Source organism: Pinus tabuliformis, chromosome J (assembly GCF_031772625.1).
Source record: "Pinus tabuliformis cultivar Carrire ecotype Pingquan chromosome J, CPIR1, whole genome shotgun sequence".
NCBI classification, from domain to species: Eukaryota; Viridiplantae; Streptophyta; class Pinopsida; order Pinales; family Pinaceae; genus Pinus; species Pinus tabuliformis.
Window position 1 is genome coordinate 1473698845 of NC_142295.1, and position 8936 is coordinate 1473707780.

At 40.8% G+C, this 8936-nt stretch overlaps 1 long non-coding RNA gene across 1 annotated transcript; it reads right to left on the reverse strand.

Annotated features, from left to right (window-relative positions):
• Positions 1-218: 218 nt before the first annotated feature.
• On the reverse strand, positions 219-8304 carry LOC149232945 (uncharacterized). The gene is made up of 3 exons (XR_016248198.1): positions 7853-8304; positions 552-672; positions 219-437 (listed from the first exon to the last, which is right to left on the reverse strand). It is a non-coding gene; the product is annotated as an uncharacterized LOC149232945 (long non-coding RNA).
• Between the last annotated feature and the right edge of the window lie 632 nt (positions 8305-8936).

The following is an 8936-nucleotide window of genomic DNA, read 5'->3' on the forward strand; positions in this document are numbered from 1 at the left end:
TCAAGGGTTACTATACTTTTCCTGTTGAGTTCTAACAAGTCAACCATAAACATCAATCAGAAAAGTTGTAATAACCAATTTTGCAGACAAATAACCAGGAGATTTTGAAATAATTGGAAAATTGACTCACTTTTCAACTTCATCAGTCTTTATTATGAAATTAATTCATGTTAAATAGAAATAAAAATGATATTTTTAATTATCAAATTGTTCTTATTAAAATTATTAACCCAAATGGTCTTGTTCATATCAAAATTCCTTGGCCCAATCGACCTCACTACCAACTCTAGGCATGCTAGTTTGCCTCTTGGCAAAGACATCTACATTGAGGTTAGCCCAACACATTTTCCCCTTACTATCAACATAAGGCATCAACATGAGCTTATTGAGAGGATGTTCAAAACTCTTCAAGCCACCTGATGTAGAGAAAAAACAACCTGCAGAGGCAAATGCAACATGAGTATTATTAAGCAGGAAAAATTAGATTACTATGAGTGATGTGTGAAACAGTGAGAGGATAGATGATCATTAATTCAATAATCCAATATTACCTCGCAGAAAAGGAGCAAAATATTTTCCACATCTTTCTTTCAGGACATTTGGGTCATCAGATAGGACTAGGCAACCATCAGTTGCAGTGCCCTAGAAGAAAGGCACTAAACCATCGACATCCTGGTAATAAAAATAATTTCTAAGTCAAAATGCCAAGAAACCCACAATTTCAAGGAATGATTTTGTTCAAATAAATAGTCCAAAATGTGATGTATGAATAGACTTCTATGGGAAATAGGTGTTAATTGGCCATCTGATTCTAAATAACTTTCTTCCCCTTCCCTCAAAAACAAATAAAAGAGAACAAATCCATTGGAAAATAATTAATGCTTAAAATATTTTAGGCAAAACAGAAATGTTGCCAGACTTGGGAAAATTTCTTGAATACATTTGCAAAGGAATACAAACCATTTCTTGAATGCATTTGCAAAGGCGTAGAATTTTAAATGCCTTTAGCAAAGAGGTATTTTCACAAGCCAAACTCGTATATCATGTACCATATATTCGATCAACCTTCTTGTAATTACAGTCATGATTATTCAACCCTATATAGCTTAAAAATGGCTTTAAGCAGAACCACCAAGTAGATATAATTTATATTATAGGGGTTCTAATGGATGGTCAACTCTTCTATTTGCGTCAACTATGATCAGCTTTTATATTATAGGGGTTCTAATGGATGGTCAACTCTTCTATTTGCGTCAACTATGATCAGCCACATAAACTCAATGTAGTTCTAGCTATTGGGACAACTCCTTGTATTTATATGGTTAGGTTATATGGATAGTGATTTCTAATTATCAGACTTCATCAGGGACCCTAATAAAAGTCATGAGGTTTGAAGTTCCATCTTGTAAGTTTTCCAGAATAGTGATTGTCTTACAAGACAAAAAAATGTAGTATATATATTAAAAGAGAAGGCATTTACTTCCACTTCAGTTTAAAATATGAACATATTATTTCAACTGTTACTTCATTTCAGGGTATATTGACATTGGAAGAGGCACTGCCTTCTAGTCATTATATCCAAAACCAAGGTTAATGGATACTGCAAAATGGTTGTTGTTACCAAACTGTTACCAGTGAGGATGGAACCTGAAACATGTGTTTGGAAAGTTTTCTAAAAGAACACGAGTTGACTGGAAGTATGGAAAAATTTCCACATTGCCCTTAAGCCACAAGTTAATTTGAAAGCTAAAGTTATGGCACAGATTTTTCTCAAGGCTTGTAATTTGAATTTGCTAAATCTTCCTTTCAAAAGGATCTCATCATAACTCATCTACGAATGTAAGGCTACTCGAAAAAAGAAAACAGATGGGAAGGAATTCGTAGTCCCAGTGGTCCACCTATCTATGCTAGTGAAATAGTAAAACCTATGTATTAAATAAAAGAGGTAGGGTCTTAAATTTTCTCTCCTGTCAATTGCACAATAAGGAAAAATGCTTCTAATGAAAAGATTACTAAAATTCCAGATAAGATAAGATAATTATATTTATGTCTAACTAATAAACACAAAGTAGGTGAAAGGGACTTTTGAGTACAATGATGTATATACAAAGCGAGAAAACCAAACGGTCTCCTATAAAAGATACAATGCATGACGAAAATCAACCTCTGGCCCTAGCAGAGAAGATCCAGGAGCTAATAGGCCTGAGGATCAGACCCATCTCTCCTAACATCCGAAGTTTAATGAATAAAATTGAAGAAACTCAACAAAGTCTGTTGGCCCGATGAAGAGCCGATGGCAAGTGCAGACTGTCCACTAAATCGTTTCCTGGGGGGTTCGCACGTTACTGAATGCTGGAGGACCTAGTTTGTCTCCTAGGAACGGATCTGAGATGGATCTACTGCTGATATCTCGTGTGGCAAGGTGAGGTCCCACAGATCCTCACTGATCTAGAGTTTGGATACATATTGGTATCAATAGATCTCTTGGTGCCCTTGTCTGAAGGTAGTGCCCTGAGAAATGTCGCGATCCTTTGTGTGGGGTCTGATCTAATGGGAGGTTGAAGAATATGTGCTCGGAAGTTTGGAACTTGAGAGCCTCCTACATTTATAGGGCCAAACATCTCTGGTCGGGATACCTGAAAAAGTTGGCGAGGGTCCGAGAATCTCTCAACAAGCAATGAAACCTTCCTCTGATCTCGTAGTAGATAAGGAGTCCAAGAATGAAGTGCAGCTCGGTCTCTACTTCCTGTAAATAACATACCTAGCAGAGTCTGTCTGGTCTATCCACCTGGTGGTTGTCTCTACCCAAAATATATGAGAACCTACTTTGAACTGGCCTAGAGGAATGAGAAGAGCATGCATCCGGTGGTGAAACGTATACCAGGGTCGAACAAAGAGCCCATCTCTCAACTCCAACAAGTGCTCAACATAGAAGGCCATATTTGGGCCCAACTCTTTGGGAGGATTGACCCAGGTGACCTAGACAAAATGCCAGTATATGTCCTCCCTGGTGTTCTTGTTTAACTCCTATCTAGTAGGTAAACGGTGACCCAGGAGCATCTAAGGAATATCGGAAAGGAGGGAGATGATCATACTGAATTCCCACTGACTCTAAGAGATTTGAAACTCTCGTAAACCAACATATGGCTCAACCTAAGGGAGTAGAACGGGCAATAGTCTCAAAAGAAAAATATGCCAAGTAAGGATATCAGTCCCTACTCTTTATCGAGTCTGCAAATCCCTGGACACAATGCAATAATGAAACCAATATGAAGACTGTCTCAAGCCGAAAGGGCTGAGATCCAAACTCTACAAGGATGATGTGCTACGTATTGTCAATTTGCACCTAATTATGCAGCGAAGAAGAATCTGAACTCTCTTAGCTGAAGCCCAATCTGAATCAAGTAAGGACGGTCCCCAAATCTCTTATCCATATAGAACAGTGGGACAAATCAAGGTGTCCATGAGGCTCATCTTGGACGAGATGTCTTGGAAGTGATGTCAAAAGCACTGTCTCTTGAGAAGGGCTAAGGATTCATATCCTTTGTTGATATGAGGCTGAAGCGCTGGTCACAAACTGAAGTAGGGACTTGAGAATTTCACCCCCAGGTAAGTATACGTGCTGGTGATCTCAATATCCTCCCCTTTGAATAGAAAGTGAAGGTTTGAGGTTTTCTTCACCCCATTGAAGATCATAAATTTGGTTTTACCCAGGCTAACTGTCAACTGTTGATGACCACAAAATAGAACTAAGGCATCCAACTGCCTCTATAATCCTTCTAGGGATGAGGAGAGGAGGACCACGTCGTCAACAAAGAGTAGAATAGATATCAGAACCTGGTGAAGAAGGCAACCATCAGTGTCCTGGATATACTCGTGTAGAAATACTTCCAACTCATCAATATAGATCCCAAACAGGGTAGGGGATAGTGGACAACTCTGTTTAACCCCAATAGTGCTTCGGATGAAATCAGACATCCCATGGGACGCGTGAAGATGACCAAGAATAGACTCATATAGGTGCATAATAGTGGTCAATAGGGTTCTAGATATGACAATATCTCAGAGTCTATGGAGTAAGGCCTCCCTAGGAACAGATTCAAAAGCTGTCCGAAAATCTACGAAAGAACAATAGAGTTTGGAAGAGCGGTGCCATGCCTCCTCAATCACGGCGTGAAGGGTGAAGATGTGGTCAATGGTTTAATGAGCTGGTCGAAAACCTGCCTGTGCCCTAGCTCTAAGTTGTCTCTGCTCAAGGTCACTAGAGAGCTTCCTATGTAGAATAGTAGCATACAACTTCGAGAACGTGTGGCCCACTATGATCATGCTGTAGTTATTGGGATTTGAGCTGGAACTTGATTTGTGGATTGGATGGATGATGTGGTGTGACCATGTTGGTGGAAAAGCTTCACAAACTACATGGTTGAAGAGATCATCCAAGTAGCTAACCAAAGCATAGAAATCATGCTTAAAGAACTTTGCTTGGTAGCCTTTCTCATCGGCTGCTTTTCTACTGTTCATCACCCAAATGGCCTCTCTAATATCTTTGTTTGAGAATAGGTAACATGAAGAGGGTGGGGAGGTAACATGAATTTGAGCCTGCCGGAGAATATCATAAAGGTTGGAAGTGTGAGGGAACATGGATGTAGGGTCGAGGTTAGGTGGAAGAGGGGAGCGTCGGGGAAGGATGGTAGGCCATAATTGTTTAGGGGAGTGGGCAACGAGAGCAGAAAATTCCCGTCTTCTATGAGAGACAAAGAGTTGTTTCTTGTGACGAAGGAGACGATGATAAGAAGCTTTGAGTTTAGAGTAGAAGGGTTGAGAGTGGGTGAAATCATATTGAATTTCTCGATGCAGAGTCTTCATTCATCATCGTACCTGTTTTTTCATGGGGCAAGATCCAACTTTAGGGGAGATGGAAGAGGAACAAGTGGAGTGGGGGAATGATTTGAGTGTTGCTTCCCAAATGGCAGCTGAAAGACGTGTATTTATTGGAATTAGAATAAAGCAAGGAGAACTAGGTCTTTTATGGGAGCATCTTGAGTAGGGTAGAGAAGAATATGTCAGGGTCTCCTTCGTCAAATCGGAAGGTAGTTCAGGGTGGGCCCCGAGGGGAGGGATGGGGTGGAAGGGGAGGGTCAAACCAAAGAGAGAAGGAAAGAAGTGCATGCTCAAAAAGGGGGATGCGGGAGACTGAGAAATGGCGAATAAAAGGGAGCAAGTTATGGCTAGTGAGTACATAATCAACTACACTTGCACCCCCACCATATGGTTGACATGTGAAAAAGCAAGAGTTTGGGAAACAGGGGAGACCATTTAGAATCAACAACTCCTGGGATTCTCCCAACTGAAATAGATGCTTACCATAAACTGTAGTGGGCCCCAAAGCATCATCTGACATCCGGTGAAGCCCTACTAAATCTGGATCTATCCCCTGGGTACAAAACACATCCTCTGATCGGTCGTGGAGAGGGATCTGGAGATCTCTAATGCGAGCATTGAAGTCACCTAGGAGGATGACTTCCCCAACAACACAGTACTGGGTGATGTCGGTGTACAAGTCTATAAAGGGGTCCCCATTTGAGCCATTATGGACAAAAAATGGTGAAGAGGCTGGGGGGAAGTAACAAACTACAATGTAGATGTCCCTCGGAGGAGAGACTCCGACGCTAATCCGAATCCACATAAACCTGGAAAACTCATCTTTAGCTACCAAAGATACCCTGTTTCGGAGTGAGTCACTAGCCAAACAAGCAACTCCACCTAATCCTCTGACCCCTCCTGAGCTCCTCGTCTCCTGCCTGCAAACTGAGATCCAACGGTAACCCACAATACTTGGGAGGGGTCAAACATGGTTTGCATGAGTCTCGGTCATGAAGAGGATGTTCGTTGATTCGAGAGCGTCATACAAGAGTCTCGACGATGACTAGAAAGATCCATTTCCATTCCAACAACGGATAGAAATACCTATACCCTGTCGCCTCCCCAAGTGGGCCCGTCATTTGGAACCTCCAGTTTGGGGTTCCCACCCAAGTGGGAAGGAGTCTCGAATGACTGCCCGAAGATTCCTGATAACTGCCCATTTCCCTGCCTATCGTGTTGCCATAACTTGTTCTTTGGATTGTTTAAGTTCCACAACCTGTGCTCAAGTGAGGTCCTCATCCAAGAAAACCCTGTTGGGAAGAGAAAACAACTTCCTCTTAGCCCTGAGGGCACGGAGTCAAACAGACGTAGTCTGAAACCTGAGGAAGAGAGCGGAGTCGTAGCCCAGCTAGGCTTTGTCCAAAGCTATATCGGGGAGGTTAAGGGTGTCCCAAAGGATCCTAGCCCCCACTTCCATAGGATCCAGAGAGTGGTGGGGTAAGGGGAGACCTCTCAACTTGAGATTCAATTCTCTTACCCGTCTGTTGCATTCATCCACAAGTTTTACTTGCATCACCTCTTCAATTGCTGCAAGAGGGGTAGGAGTTTTATCCTTCCCTCGAACCAATTGTACCCAAGAATTGATGTGTGTCTCAGTTTCTTGTTTGAAGATGGCTTATTGTTTCTTCTTGTTTGCTTTTAAGGTCAAGAATTTCTGCATGCAGTGCACCATTTAGAGGATGGAAAATTTCCCGCTCTTTAGTTTCATGTAACATCTTCTTAAGGGATAAATTATACCCCTCCACCTCTAAAAATCTAGTAAAGAGGGTGTGCATTTCTGAACGAAGCTCCTTGTTTTCGGTTTCAAGAAATTCCATTTTCCGCAGCATTTGTTTTACTTGGGCTGCCCAGAATGAGAAATTGGACTCCATGGCTATATTGGTCGGGCTGACTACCACTTACTCTCGCTGGTTTTCAACCGCTGACAATTCAGCAAGGCTAAACATGTCATCTTGGCACAACACATCTTGTTGCACAGATCCAATCCCTGGATTTGAAATCCATTCTCTTGTCTCTGTCTATTCCTCCGCAATAAAATTCATCATAGGATTTAGAGAAAATCCATCTACCGCAATCTTGGTATGAGAGTCACTGTCCAATTTGGTAGGCAGATTCCGTCAAACACTTGACGTGCATGGGTTTCTTGTTCTATTTCAATAATAAGAAGAAGCTCACAATGTAGAGCTTTAAGGTTATATGATAAACAAACTGCCATCGACGACTATCTACGCGCAATGAACCTTCAACATTTTCTATTTTCTACAGGTTTGTGTTGCCACAGGCGAGAGGAGCGCGACTATTTCAATGTTCAAATTCATAGTTGGTGTAGGCGAGGAAGGTCACAGTTGCTGAAATTATCAGCGATGGAAGCGGTGCTCGGGATTTTTCAACCTAGAAAGCTCCATTGTAAATGAATCTTCTCCTAGTAGGATTGATAAGCATTTTCAAGCAAACCAGGTTTTCCAAACGTAGTTGCAGTTGCAATTGTATAGTGCGCTGTACAGTGAAGGATACTCCTGTCAGCACCATTTAACATGGGACATTACAAAGAAGTAGCTACGCCTCAAAACTCTTAGAATTTATCCTTCATGACCAATTTTGACAATACCCAACACGAGAATCACGAAAAGAGTAAGCAACAAGCACTTTTCGTAGAGAAGCTGGTCCCTCTCCAGTATCCAACTAGGGGCAAGATCCTCAACCGGACAGCTCCAAGTGATCGATTGAAGACAATCTGTAGATCAACCCTGCTTAGCCCTGCTTGATGCTTGATATGGTATGCTTGATCTAGGCATGTCGCACGAAGTATCGAAGGAAATATGCATTGCAACAGGTCAAACAAAGAAAAAATTAAGGGTTTATGTTAAATATTTCAATGGAAAATTCCAAACAAAAATAGGAAATGAAGGAATGAGCATGAAAAGAATACCACTCTAGTGAAAGAAAGGTTGGGAAGTGGTGTCGTAAAGAACAAAGGTTTCCTTTTCTGACATCTCCTTCCAACATATCTACCATGAACAAAATCTCGTTGCTGATGCTCTCTTCAAGCAAGGCCTGTCTCTTTCTTCTGTTTTTTTTCCATTTTGAGTACTTTGTTGCTAGTTTGTTGTGTGGCGCAAGTGAGTGTAGGCCATGGCACCAACACCCCCAAGGTTAATGCATATGGTTCCAGAATTGGCAGAGACGAAAGATTGAACCAAATTTATGCCATTTATGGGGGCTCGTCAATTCCTCAGGCCCTTGCGCCATAAATCTCTTCAATATTGTGAGCATTTTTGTCAAAAATAAAATTGAACCAAACAACCTGGTTGGAGAAAAAATACAATATCTTTTTACAGAGAATATAAGACAGAACACAATGTGCTTGGCTAATAATTTGTTGGTTGCTTGCTTGCTTCTAATAGAGAAGACGAGCTTTTAGTTGAATGGATGGATGTATGGATACGTTTATGAGAAAGGGCCACTGAATTCATTATTACATTAAATCTACTACTTACTCTGCCCACACAATACATATGTATGGTAAGTGACATTGTGAGTAATAAATGAAATCACGTCTCATTTGCAGAGTTCACAAACATAGACCTGTACATGAGATGGTTTGAAATTGTAACCAAATTTGTAATCCAAACAAAAATTCTATCACCAATTCTTGTGGAAGTATTCCCTAAAAATCAAACGATTATACTCGAAATGCAAGGTATTCTTTAAAACTCCAGTCGCATGCAAATTTCCAGATTCGTGGTACTTACTTTTGAGCTAAACCATCCATGGTATATATTCATGCTTCATTGATATGATAATCTTGAGGTGACAGGAGAACGTGATGAATTGAAGATTAGACGTTGTCAATAACACTTTTCACAGTGCCGTCATGAAATTAACAAGATGCCTGCTGTTTAGTTTAAATATAGATAAATTAAAGTAAAAAACAATAAATATATAATGGGATAAAGTCGTTAACTACTGTATGCAAAATTGACGCATTTTACCCATAAAATCAATAAATATAT